Here is a 14,657-nt window from a genome sequence, read left to right as displayed (position 1 = left end):
CATCCTCTATGGATGATGAGTCCCAGGGTGTAATGAAGCACTCTGGTTCTCCAGGGAGAGGGAGTAGTCAGGCTAAGAAACTGCTGCCTCAATTACCCTAATGGCAGATCCCATCATTAATGTTGCCAGCTTAAGATCAGTAAGTGCTCATCATATGGCCTTATTTTTGCCCAGCGAGTTTGATGCTGACATTTTGTTTTTGCAAGAGGCCCATCTGAGTAGTCTGGGCGATATACATCTGACAGCCAAATTTTATAAATGTTTTAAGAGGATCCTGGCTCCCTACTTTTCAGATGTTTTTAATGGCTGTTTGAATGAGGGTTCTCTCCCTCCCTCCATGAGGCAATCTGCAGTGATCCTTCTGTCAAAGGGTAAAGATCCTTCGATGATTGGGAATTGGCGCCCCATTAGCCTTCTTAATGTCGATAGAAAGATACTGGCAAAGATTTTCTTCTGGCGATTATCACCAGTTGCAGGCAGTTTGTTATCCCGGCACCAGCACTGTTCGGTCCAAGGTAGAAGCACTTTCTCAGCGGTGTTAGCTGTCCGGGAGGCCTTGGAGCGTTGTAGGGCTGCTGGTTGGGGTACATTTTTGCTGACATTGGATCAGGCTAAGGCCTTTGATCGGGTTAATCATGAGTACTTGTGGCTTCTTCTTGGCAAATATGGCCTGGAGGGGGGTTTCATTGATTGGCTCAAGATTTTGTACAAAGGGGCTGAAAGCTTTCCTCTGGTTAATGGTTGGGTCGGGCAGCCCTTTGAGGTCGGCTCGGGTGTGCGTCAGGGGTGCCCATTGAGTCCTTTGCTATATGCGTTTGAAATCGACCCCTTCATTAGAAGGCTAGAGAGTGGACCATTGTGTGGGGTACCTTTGGGCATCGCCGGTGAGCCTCCTTTGAAGGTTGTGGCCTATGCTGATGATGTTTTTGTTTTTATCTCTGGGACTGTGGAGGCACAGGAGGTGGTCTCAGTGATAGGGCAGTATGCAGAGGCATCAGGTTCAAAGGTCAACCAGGACAAGTGTGAAGCTTTCTGGATGGGCGTGGAAGGTAAGGGCTTTGTTCTCCCGGGTTGGCTTCCCGGAGGCCCCAGAAAACAATTAGAGTTCTAGGTATTGAATTTGGCCCAGGTGACTATGGTCATGCAAATTGGGTGAACAGGCTGGAGAATGCCGATGCCAAGGTGGCAAGCTGGAAAGGTTGGCGGCTTTCCTTGAGGGAAAAGGTTGACCTGATCAAGACTTACCTGATTCCGATTTTTCTGTATGTCAGTTTTGTTTGCATTTTGCCAGTTTCTCTCTATACCAGGATCTATAGTTGTTTCTTCCAGCTGTTATGGGGAAACAAAATAAACCTTGTCAAAAGGAATGTGACTTACCTTCCTAGGCAGGAGGGTGGTCTAGGGATGGTCAACCCTGTAGTCTTTTTCTTTCTGATGTTTGTGAAGTACAATCTTGGTAACATGTTGGCAGAGAGACTGCCTGGGTGGGTTGGTATTTTCCAGTCCTGGTTTAGGCCCTTTCTGCGAGACTGGGAAAATGGTGGGCCAGTGAAAAGCCTGAGGGTCAAGCATGAACAGCTCCCGGCTTATGTTGCCCCATGTTTGAAAATGCTTCGGCAGTGGCAACAGCAGGAGAAGTCAGATCTCTTCCAAGGAAATTTCTTGAGAAGCGGATCATGAGCTTTTTTTTGCGAGCCACTGGCCTTAAGGGATTGCCCAAGCCTGGTTTTGGGGGTGGGTTTGCAATTGATTCATTTGGAGAGAATCCCAATGAAGTTTAGGGATCAGGCTTGGCTTGCCTTTCATGGAAAACTATATGTGAAGGGCAACTTGAAGTTTCTTTCCACGAGTGAACGGGGCTGCCCAAGAGTGGAGTGTGGAGGAGTGGTGGAGTCCATACTTCAGTGCCCTTTCATATAGAGGTGTACAAGAGGGTGGGGAGGGCTCTGAGTATACCCTTCCTCCCCCATATGAGTTATGCAGAGTGGGTGTATGGGGCATTCCAGACTCATCGGGATTATGATTTGGAAACACTTTATTAGTTAGTCTAGAAGTCCAGTATTTCACGTGGAGTGCACAGTGTCAGGTATCCTTATGGAATAAAATCCTCCCTGCTGAAGTGGTGGTGCAGGACATTCTGGGTGAGGTTGGGAAGATTCAGGATCTTGAGAAAGACAGGTGGCAGCAGGAGGCCTGGATAAGGGCGTGGAGGAATATCAGGACTCTGTAGCTGCTGCCTGTTGATCTCGGGGTGTGTGGCTTTTCTTTGTATTCTTGTTTCATTCCCCTAGATTTTCAGATCAAATATATATTTTTGATAAAAGGCTACATGCATGGTGATGGTGATGTTCCTCAGTCTGGCTCTCCTGTAGGGATTATGTTGTGCGCAATTTGGTTTGCACTATTTATTATGTTCTTGTTTTTGTTTTTTTTTGTATAGTCATATTCAATTATTTTATAATATGTTTTATTTATTTATTATGGTTTATATAAGTTGTATATAAGTTGTTGTTTGTAAGGGTTGTGGGGATGAGGCCCTTATCCCCATCAACATGGGGACAAGGTGCTTTAGGGGGGCAACTACCCCAAAGTACCCTCCCCATGTTGAGGGCATGTGGTCTGGTATGGTTCAGGAGGGGGGGCGCTCTCTCATCCCCCCTCTTTTCCTGCGACCTGACAGGTTGCGTGCTCGGATAAGGGTCTAGTATGGATTTTTGGGGGGACCCCCACACCATTTTTTTTTTAATTTTGGTGTGGGGTTCCCCTTAAAATCCATACTAGTCCTGAAGGGTCTGGTATGGATTGTGAGGGGGACCCCCATGCGATTTTTTTAAAATTTTGGTGCGGGGTTCCCCTTAATATTCATACCAGACCTGAAAGGCCTCGTACGGAATTTGGGGGGACCCCCACGCATTTTTTTTTTAAATTTTGGTTCTTGGTTCCCCATAATATTCATACCAGACGCAAAGGGCCTGGTAATGGACTGGGGGAATCCCATGCCATTTTTTTCAATGACTTTTATGTGTATTGCCGGGACCGACAATTCATTATAGCCGCGAGTACTTTTAAATTACTTTTTTTCCTTTAGAAATGTCATTTTGCTCTCGGACTGTTCTAAACACGGGAAACATGCGCCCCTTTACAGGCATACTATAGACACCCCCCAGGTATGAAATTTATAAACGCATTATTAAAATCACTGCTCCCGAAAAAACGTCAGTTTTTAAAACTTTTTTTTGCATTGATCCATGTCCCCTGGGGCAGGACCCAGGTCCCCAAACACTTTTTATGATAATGCCATGCATATAAGCCTTTAAAATTAGCACTTATGATTTCTCCCATAGACTTTTAAAGGGTGTTCTGTGGCTTTCGATTTTGTCGCGAACACCCCAAATTGTTTGCTATTCGGCGAACAGGCAAACACCCGATGTTCAAGTCGAACTTACGTTCGACTCGAACATCGGGCTCATCCCTACTGGCAGGGCTCAGTTAAAGGTCATGGAGAAACGGGAGCGTGTGGTGAAGCTTGGAGCCGACAACTGGCTAGAACATTGTACACACATACAACTCGTTCATAATCGGATTCTGAACAAATCGATACAATGACTCAATTATTCAGCCGCTTCACTCAATAAGAACACATTGTGGCCGTTTCATCCCTCGTTACTTAGTTCACCAAGAAATACAAAGTGATCCCTTCACTCTCAATATACAGTATGTAGGCAGGCTGTGATATTTGGGCCTTAGTTAAAGACTAACTCAGGCTTGGGGGAAAAGGGTTAAAAACATTTTGGTCCCAGGACAACTGCTCAGGTCCAAGCTTCCACCAGACACTCTTCACTGAGCTCTCCAGACCAGATCCTTAGGTTAAACTGCTTAGTTAGCTCCAGAGTTACGTTAGGGAGCTCTTCCACAGCTGGGACCTCAATGAACTACAGAAACTCCAGCAAGCTGCCATTAAGGGGCTATAGCCCCTGAGGCTGGGGAACTTCTCCAGCTGGACAAGAACCTGGCTACTCAATACCCCAGACTAATTTATATTCTCCCCAGCCACCTACTGTGCACACCTCAAGAGAGATTGGCTGCAGCACAATAAATATTCAAGCTGCTCATTTGACTCTCCCAGCTCCCTATGTTTTAGAAGCCTCTAGAAGGCGGGGGAGCAATCAAACCTGCAGCCTGTGAGATCCAGCACAGCCCAAAGAAATCAACAGCTGCTCCAATGATAACAGAGGAGCCAAATGAACTAAACGTATCTATCGTCCTAGCAACCTACCTAGGAGGGTGCTACACAAAAATCATTTTTCATTGTTTCTTTTTTTTTCATTTTGCTTGTTATTTTTTATGTATATATGAAGATCATACTGATGTATATAATCTCATCAATGGGAGGCCTTGTTTCTATACAGTATATTGTTAGTAGTCATGTATGAAGAAAACACAAGGGCGGCCATCTTTGATCGAAACTGAATTCCAGGTATGAATTTTTTTTGCATAATGACATGGGACCAATGCATGCATTCTCCATACCTGTCTGACACCTGTGGACGTGGAGGATATCTGTAGTAGTCGCTGCTACTACAGTGATCTCCACTATCTTCTGGGTTCCATGGTGAGAGGCAGTGGTGTCCCGTAATGCAGGGCTCAAGGACTCCGTCCCCCCCCCATCTATGTGTCCAGTCCCCTAATCTACATCCAGGGCGCCGGATGCATGGATTTCAATGGTTTTTTTTTTTTAAGCACGTGATTAGAACCTGAGGCTCTATTTGGCTTCAAAAAAGGATGGGTTTGGGGTGCAGAGCACTGCGCCCCGAGCCCGCCCAGTTGTTTGACAATAGCGAATGAATATTCGCTATTGTCTTCCTGATTCTCCTCCCAGCCAATCAGTCCTAAAAACCGTTTTGTGATTGGCTGAAAGGAGAAGCGTTCCAATTGACTTAGGAGGAGGGAGGAGACGCACGGCGGAAGCTGCCTTTAAGCCGAGGAGGAGACACGGGGTAAACCGCCGCCCTCTGCCCGGAGAGAAGAACTGCCCACGCTATAGATGGGGTAAGTGCCGGGCTGGTAACCATCTGAGGGGGTGCAGATGACCTGACTGACCGGGGGTGAGGGGGTGCGGATGACATCACTGACTGGGGGTGGGGGGGTGCAGATGACCTGACTGACCAGGGGGTGGGGGGTGCAGATGACCTGACTGACCGGGGGTGGGGGGTGCAGATGACCCAACTGACCAGGGGGTGGGGGGTGCAGATGACCTGACTGACCAGGGGGTGGGGGGTGCGTATGACCCAACTGACCGGGGGTGAGGGGGTGCGGATGACATCACTGACTGGGGGTGGGGGGTGCAGATGACCCGACTGACCAGGGGGTGGGGGGTGCGTATGACCCAACTGACCGGGGGTGAGGGGGTGCGGATGACATCACTGACTGGGGGTGGGGGGTGTGGATGACCCGACTGACCGGGGGTGGGGGGTGCGGATGACCCGACTGACCGGGGGTGGGGGGGTACGCATGACATGACTGACCGGGGGTGGGGGGTACGGATGACTCAACTGACCGGGGGTGGGGGTGCGGATGACCCAACTGACCGGGGGTGGGGGGTGCAGATGACCCGACTGACCAGGGGGTGGGGGGTGCGGATGACCCAACTGACCAGGGGGTGGGGGGTGCAGATGACCCAACTGACCGGGGGTGGGGGTGCAGATGACCCGACTGACCAGGGGGTGGGGGTGCAGATGACCCGACTGACCGGGGGTGGGGGGTGCAGATGACCCAACTGACCAGGGGGTGGGGGGTGCAGATGACCCAACTGACCGGGGGTGGGGGTGCAGATGACCCGACTGACCAGGGGGTGGGGGATGCGGATGACCCAACTGACCGGGGGTGAGGGGGTGCGGATGACATCACTGACCGGGGGTGGGGGTGCGGATGACCCGACTGACCGGGGGTGGGGGGTGCGGATGACCCGACTGACCGGGGGTGGGGGGGTGCGGATGACATGACTGACCGGGGGTGGGGGGTGCGGATGACTCAACTGACCGGGGGTGGGGGGGTGCGGATGACATGACTGACCGGGGGTGGGGGGTGCGGATGACATGACTGACCGGGGGTGGGGGGTGCGGATGACATGACTGACCGGGGGTGGGGGGTGCGGATGACATGACTGACCGGGGGTGGGGGGTGCGGATGACCCGACTGACTGGGGGTGGGGGGTGCGGATGACCAGACTGACCGGGGGTGGGGGGTGGCTGTAGGTAAACCGTTTGTCGCCCCCCCCCAAAAAAAAAAATTTTTTCATAGCACCAGTTGGTGAGTGACCGCCCAGCTGTCCAGTACACAAATGGGGGGGGGGGCTCTTACTCAACACAGGCGTCATTCAGGGCATGCAAAGCGTTGTCTGGATAAAGTGGAGAGGTGGGGCGGTGAGGGCACAATTTTCACCTCGCCAAATCATAGAATTCATTCATTGAGAAAAGTACGAGGCGTTCTTTGAATGGCTCAGAGAGGGAGAACCCCCTATGTTCCCCATGCAGCACGGCAGCCACTCGCACCTTTCAGAGAATTCTTTGTATTTTTCTCAGTGAATTGAAGAGGATCCCTGAATGGAGAAGGTGGGGAGTGCCAGATCACAGCCCCAACCCTCCACTTTGTCCAATCAGAGAGAACCTTGTATTCCTAGAGAAAAAGGTTTTCTTGGCATGGTGCCTGTGTGCCCAGCAGGTGACTTTCTGTGTTCACTATGCAATAGGACAGCCGCTTGCGCCATTCAGAGAACATCTTGTATTTTTCCCCAATGGCTATAAGGCATTCTCTGATTGGATGAGGTAGAGATTGTGACATCATCACCCCACCTCTTGTCATAAAACAGTTGGCAGAAGAACTGGCACATCTGCTGATGCCCAACGGAATCACAGATTGTGGGCATCTGTGCATTCGCCAATGCAAATGCGCATGTGCGCAGGCCGTGAACGGCTGCGAAGATGAATGTGTGACAGATCCTGGTGCCCAGTGGTCTATTTAAAGCCAGCAGTGTGATCCACTAGTCGCTGGATGATCTTCAGCTCCCCCCCGTTTGTTCCTGAGTTCTTGTTCCTGTTATTATCAGATTTCCTGTTACCGACCCGGCTTGCCTTTGACCCGTCTTGTCGCTTTGAAAAATAAACTGAACAACCATTATAAATCTTTAATTCTTCAATGTAACAAGTTGTGTGTAGACATGCACCACCCTGTAGGGTCAGTAGAGGGCGCTGTGACTGAACGGAAGGTTATATATCAAAAGGTTCTGCAGTAATAAGAGGCCGATCACCTCTTTTGGTCTTCTTATCTCCCCGACGACTTTTTTTTCTCTCACTTCTTTTATGGCGTGTTCAGATTCACAAACTTTAATTACGTGTTTTATGGCGCACTTATTAAAGCTGAATTTCATTTATTCCTTTAGACAAATTGCCGGGAAAAAAAAAAAGGTATACAAATTATATTCTGTAACAACCCCCTGATGAATGCGGCTTGCGAGCGGGATGCAGCTGTACATAAAACTTTATTTACATATAACGTTTGCTCTGGTTGTAGAACGTGTACTTTTGGCGGCGCGGCGTTACTGGCGAGACATAAAAAGGAGCGTTATTTATAGGTGACTTAAATGATCTTTTTTACGCTTTGGACAAATAGACATTAGACGAGCGTTAACGGCCTAATAAGTTACTTTTTATTAAAAGGTGAGACAAGCCGGCTATTAGCGCCAATGACTGGCAATCTTTAAAAGACCCCGAGACGTCTCTAAGAAAAAGGGGGGGGGGGGTTGAAAAACTGTAAAAAAAAAAAAAAACCTTCAGGAAATTGAAAAGAGTTAACATTAAAGTGATTGTAAAGTCTCATGATTTGCATTCTATGCATTAAGGTCAAAAACCTTCTTTGCTGCAGCCCCCCCCCGAGCCCCCCCCTTTTTCTTACCTGAGCCCAATCCTTTCCAGCGATGTACATGAGCCCAGCGGCTCTGGCCGCTGTCTCTATCCTCATTGGATAGATTGATAGCAGCGGTAATCCCGCTGCTGTCAATAAAATTCAGTGAAATGGGAGTGTGGGGGCGGGGCCAAGTCCTGCTGTCCGTGTCAATGGATGCAGCAGCAGGACTCGGGAGCGAGCCCGCACAGGTGCCCCCATGGAAAGCCGCTCCCTGTGGGGGAAGCCAATAAAGGGGAGGAGCCAGGAGTGCCAGCGGGGGACCCGAGAAGAAGAGGATCGGGGCTGCTCTGTGCAAAACCCTTTGTTTGTTATTTTTTTTTTTTTTTTAATTTGAACCTTTAAAACCCTTTAACTCCTTCCCGCCTGAGGGTAAAACAAATGTTAATGCCTAAGCACAATTTTGCAACTTTGACATGTGACCTGCATATTATCACAGCTACTTTGTGCATCCAGGGGGATTATACCATGTTTTTTTTCAAGACAAGGGCTTTTTTCAAGGGCTTTCATTTGAGGGCAAATTGTAATAAATAATCCTGATTTTCTTTTTTTTTTATTATCATAGGAAATTTGGCCCAATATAAAAAAAAAAAAATTTATATATATTTTAAATTTAGCTGTATATTTCTTGTTACTACCATAACCTACCACCAAAGAGCAACCCAAAATAAATTCTCCTGCTCCCGACGATCGCAGTGATACCCCATATGAATATGTTAGGTGTTGTTTGTACCCGGAGTACCGCCCAGAAACAATAGTGCGCATTTCGCTTTTTTTTTTTTTAACCTACCGCTAACCCTGCCACTGACCTACATGAAACCTTGATATAGGTATTTTATCTTTATTTTTTATTATTATTATTTTTATTTACTTATTTATGTATTTAATTTTTTTAAACAACCTTTTTTTTCCTCTCTGCCAGGAGAGACTGCAAGAGATACAATGTATCTTTCCTCTCCATTCACAGAGAGAGAGAGAGAGAGAGAGAAACACAAGGGGCGGGCTTTACAGTGACTGATCACTGTGGTAGCCAATCAGAGGCTACCACAGCGATCGGGTGACCCAGAATGGGGAGTTCTGGATTTCCAATCACTAGTATGGGACCAGGGGCTCCCGCTGAGATCCCGGACTCTGAGCTGGGAGCGTGCTGTGCGGTGCGTTTCCACCACAAAGATACGCACATATGCGGCCCCACTGAAAAAAAAGCCCCGCCCAGGGGGGCCGCATATATGCGTATCTGTCAGCCTCAAGGGGTTAAAGTTTATCTCAACCCCAAAAAATTAAAATATTGCAGCCTGCCTGTGCTTAGACGCAATGACTGCATTTTCTTCTTTTCTCAGGATTTCATTTCTTTATTATCACCTGGTGATCCTGCCAATAACTTACTTCCTGTCCTAGTGTGACAATGACAACGCTCACTCACTGTTTCTATAGAGAAGCAGCGTTGTCACCCTAGGACAGGAAGTTCACACCTTCCCCTCCCCTAGTCTCTATAACATAGGGGAGATGTTCTGTGGATTTGGACATACAAAGTAATGCTAATAACTAGGGATGCACCAAAAGTACAGATTTTCTTTACTTTTTAACTTTTTTATTTAGTACAAGTACCGATTTTTTTTTTTTTTTTTTTACTTTTTTTTTTTTTTTTTTAGTACAATATAAATTACTGATACCTACCGCAACTGTTTTGTTTACACTTCGACTGTCAGCAATGGTACCAAGCATTGAAAAGTAACTTCCAAATCAAATACTTTTTTTTTTTTTTTTTTAAATGTTGGGCTTTTTTTAATGTGAAGCATGTACATATATGTTAAAAGGTGTAAAAATATTAACGAACAATGCAAACCAAAAAAAACTAAAAAGTTGCTTTAAACTGACTTCATCTGCAGATGGAAGTTCATCCCTTTGATCTGTAGATGAATAAACAGAATGATACAAAAAGAAACAATGTTTTCTTTTTATCTTTCTGTTTCAGAGGCTGAGCAATGTTGTTGATGAACATTGCCCAGCTGCTTTTTTTTTTTTTTGCAGCCCCAAAGTTGCAAGCCCTTGCTGCCAGGACTTCGTTTACACTTCAGTTGTCAACAGGGGAACCCCACTGACAGCTGAATGAGTCATCGGTTGTTAAGGACGTGGCACCCGGCTCCTTAACAACCGATAATTGCTGGCTTTGTTTACATTTCAGCTGTCAGTAGGGGAATCCCGCTGACAGCTGAAAGAACCGAGTCTGAAATTATCCGTTTCCGGTATCGGAGCATTTGCATGAATACCGATACTCGTGCAAATGGTTAGTATCGGCACCAATACCGGTATCGGTGCAACCCTACTAATAACTCATTGATTGACTTTATGAATTTTTAGAGAGGTTCACACCCCCATCAATCTGCTTTCCCAGTCCCTTTTCCTACATTGTAACAAGGAGAGAAGGCAGATAATAGTGCAACCTACAGATTAAAAAAAGTTTTGATCAGTGTTTTTTTTTTTGTTTTGTTTGGGGGGGGCAAACAACCCCCCCTCAGCACTTCAAACCCCCCCCCCCCCTTGCTGTAGATGAGGTACCTGGGTCCCATTGGTTTCCTCGGAAACTTCTCTGGACAGTAGATGGTTGTACCTGGGTCCTACCAATTTCCTCCAGACCTCTCCGAACAGTAGATACAGGTAGGTGTACCTGGGTCCCACTGGTTTCCTCCAGACTTCTCCAGACAGTAGATGGGGGTACCTGGGTCCCACTGGTTTCCTCCAGACTTCTCCAGACAGTAGATGGGTGTACCTGGGTCCCACTGGTTTCCTCCAGACTTCTCCAGACAGTAGATGGATATACCTGGGTCCTGCCAGTTTCCTCCAGACTTTTCTGGACAGTAGATGGGGTACCTGGGTTCTATTCTGATGGCACTGCTACAAATCTTCTGATGTGGAAGGGAAACAAGCATGATGTGTCTTTCATCTGCTGAATTCAGTTTCCTTGACCGACCACTGCATCTACGCTCCTCAATGTTCCTCAACCACTGCATCTACGCTCCTCAATGTTCCTCAACCACTGCATCTATGCTCCTCAATGTTCCTCAACCACTGCATCTATGTTTCTCAATGTTCCTCGACCACTGCGTCTATGCTCCTGAACATTACCCGGTCACTGCGTTTATGCTCCTCAACGTCACCCGACCACTGCTTCTATGCTCCTCAATGTTCTTTGTGCTTCTTCAAAAGAGCTTGAGCAGCACATCTTGAATCCCCAGTCCGCTGTGAAATCTTTGCCTGGAAGAGACCTTGCTGATGCCATATATCAACCTTGTGTCCTGTTACTGTGCCCAGTCTTGCCATGGTGTATGACCTGAGACATGAAACCGTCTTCCCCAGCCTCACCTTAGTACTCTCTAAATGCTCTTTTTAAGTCGGGGGATGCTAGAACCCCTGCAAGTTTTTATTATCTATGTCCACTTTCCTGTTGCAGTTTTTCACTCACATCTTGTGTAGTAAAAATGTCCCCAGGACAGGAAAAGAAGGAAAATCTCTCTAATGGAGCCCTAGATGGCATTAAAACCTGACAGAGTTTCTAACTCTTCCCAATCCATCCAACCCCTCTGCCACCCCTCGCCCCCAAAAAAAATCTTCAGCTCTAGTTATAGTTAAAAGCTCACATTTGAATAAGTGACAATTTTACAATATCCTATGCGTGTATCTAAACATAAAAACAAAAATGTTATATATTGCAGAAATAACATTTGATTGAAACGCGTTGGAAGTGGACAGAATTGTACCCAACCTGCTCTGATCACTATTGTGGCCTTATGTATTGTTTTTATTTTTTTTGTGTGTGTAATTTTAACCAGTTGCCGACCTCCTAACTGGGAAAAATATGTCATAACTTTGATGTTAAATACCGGGGTTATGGCTGCAGCTAGATGTCATAACTCCGCTATTTTCATTTCCCTCAGGCGCCGGGATTTCAGATAAAAGTGGTCTTCATGGCGATTCACTGCGGGATTACTTTTAAAAGTGGTGAGAGAAGTGTCCCCCCCCCCCTCCTGCCACTTCCAGTGGTTGCCGAGCTTACGTTACCGATCGGTGAGCTTGGGAACCATCCGGCTCCGGCAAGTGGCTTGCCAAAGAGATAAGCAATGGCGAAATGGCCGCTACTCATCTCTATGCCCTTGGAGGACCAGAGCGACATCATGACCTTTTGTTTTGAAGGGTAGAGGAGAGATATGGGGGTGTTTATATTCCTTGCGATAGCCAGAAAAGTTATATATTTTTTTTTAAAGGGGCAGTGTAAAAATTAAAAAAAATGTAATGAATTTTTTTAAAGCACCCCCGTCCCCGCGTGCTCCCGCGCAGTACTGAACGTATACGTAGGTCACACCCACATATGTAAATGATGTTCGCACCACACATGTGAGGTATCGCTGCGAATGTCTGAGCGAGAGCAATAATTCTAGTGCGAGACCTTCTCTGTAACGCTAAACTGGTAACCTGTAGAAATATTTAAAGTGTCGCCTATGGAAATTTTTAAGTATGACATGTTAGGTATCTATAGTTGAAATATCAAATAAGAGGATTGTCCCCCCATGAGGGGTTTTCTAGGCAGCAAAAAACAATCGAAAAATACTAAGGAAATAGCGTAATTAGAATTTTTTTATTATAACAAAGTATCAAAAAATGCTTTGGACATAAATAGTCAAAACATGAGCTGTGGTACAAAAAATACAAAACCAACGTCACTGACATGACAGTATACAATGATAATACACAGTGATCAAACACCATGGAAGAAAATGTTAGGTATCTATTTACTCGGAGTAACATCATCGTTTACATTATACAAAAAATTGAGGTATACATTATTTTATTTTTTCATTAAAGTGTATTTTTTTCAAAAAAATTGTGAAAACCCGCTGCACAAAAAACGTGACGTAAAAAATTGCAACGACCGCCATTTTATTCTCTAAGGTCTCTGCTAAAAAAAAAATATATATATTTATATATATATATAAAATGTTTGGGGGTTCTAAGTAATTTTCTAGCAAAGACTACAGATTTTTTTACTTGTAAACAACCAATGTCAGAAGAGGGTGTGGTCCGATACGCTTCTAATAGAACCCATTTGTTGAATTTCTATGTCCGCCGATGTAGAACGACTGAAAAGTCCCGCCTTAACGTGGAATTGTAGGCTTGAAGATACGGGGATGTTGGCATTCACAGAAGGAGTGTAACCACTTGGTATTGTTCCTATTCAATCCTCCGTTGTGTATTGTAAATGGACCGACAGAGGACAAGTGTTAGGACAAAGCGATCGGCGGCGGCAGGACGGCGCGGTGTTATTATAAGCCGCTTCTCTTGTGTTTGTCTTCTCCTTCTGCAAATATTACATCCCGCTCACCTTACGCTCACCTCTGCTTTAATGAAATGTAGTTCCCGAGCTGCCAGACGCACGGCTTTGGCTGTCGCTGTAGATGCTTAACGCCCTCATATATTATCCGCATTGTTACTTGGAGTCTTTCCCACGTAACCTTCAGAATGCAGATGTGGGAGAGACACAACGCCGTCCGGATCATCTCAGATAGTTGCGTATTCCAGCCTGAGAGTGGGGGCATTTCAGTGAGACGCTTCCGAGGTTGGATTGCAAGGGGGGGTGCAAAATTCCCTAACGCGGATGTAGATTGAAACCCGTATTTACCTGCATTCGCTCCATCCTTTCTGATCATTTGTGGTGGGGAGATAGCATTCTGTCATCTGCTGGCCTTCAGGAAAGTAGCAAGTCTGATGGTAATTCATAGTAATGAGCTTGAGGTCAGGCTTGGGTTGGGTTCAAACCTGAGAGTTAGCTGTCATTGCTGGGCCAGTGAGCTGCACTCAGGAAATTCCCCACCCTGTAGCTTGTGTACACAAAGGGGCGGGGATTCTTGTGACATCATTGACCTTGTATGGTCACATGGCCATGTTAGGTCAATGGCCATATTGGGTCAATGGTCTATAATTCAGCATTGACCTAATACGGCCACATGGCCTTATTGAGTCAATTTCACTGTGATGAGCTTGAAGTCAGGCTTGAGTTGGGTTCAAACCTGAAAGTTAGCTGTCATTGCTGGGCCAGTGAGCTGCACACAGGAAATTCCCCACCCCGTAGCTTATGTACACAAAGGGGCAGGGATTATTGTGACATCATTGACCTAATATGGTCACATGGCCATTTTAGGTCAATGGTCATATTGGGTCAATGGTCTATAATTCAGCATTGACCTAATATGGCCACATGGCCTTATTGGGTCAATGTCACTCTGATGAGCTTGGGGTCGGGCTTGGGTTGGGTTCACACCTGAAAGTTAGCTGTCATTGCTGGGCCAATGAGCTGCAGACAGGAAATTCCCCAACCTGTAGCTTATATACACAAAGGGGTGGGGATTGTTGTGACAACCCTGACCTTGTATGGTCACATGGCCATGTTAGGTCAAAGGCCATATTGGGTCAATGGTCTATAATCCAGCATTGACCTAATACGGCCACATGGCCTTATTGGGTCAATGTCACTCTGATGAGCTTGGGGTCGGGCTTGGGTTGGGTTCAAACCTGAAAGTTAGCTGTCATTGCTGGGCCAGTGAGCTGCACACAGGAAATTCCCCACCCTGTAGCTTATGTACACAAAGGGGCGGGGATTATTGTGACATCATTGACCTAATATGGTCACATGGCCATTTTAGGTC

The sequence above is a fragment of the Aquarana catesbeiana genome, linkage group LG07 (assembly GCF_042186555.1).
Source record: "Aquarana catesbeiana isolate 2022-GZ linkage group LG07, ASM4218655v1, whole genome shotgun sequence".
Classification (NCBI taxonomy): Eukaryota; Metazoa; Chordata; class Amphibia; order Anura; family Ranidae; genus Aquarana; species Aquarana catesbeiana.
This window is presented reverse-complemented; position numbering follows the sequence as displayed.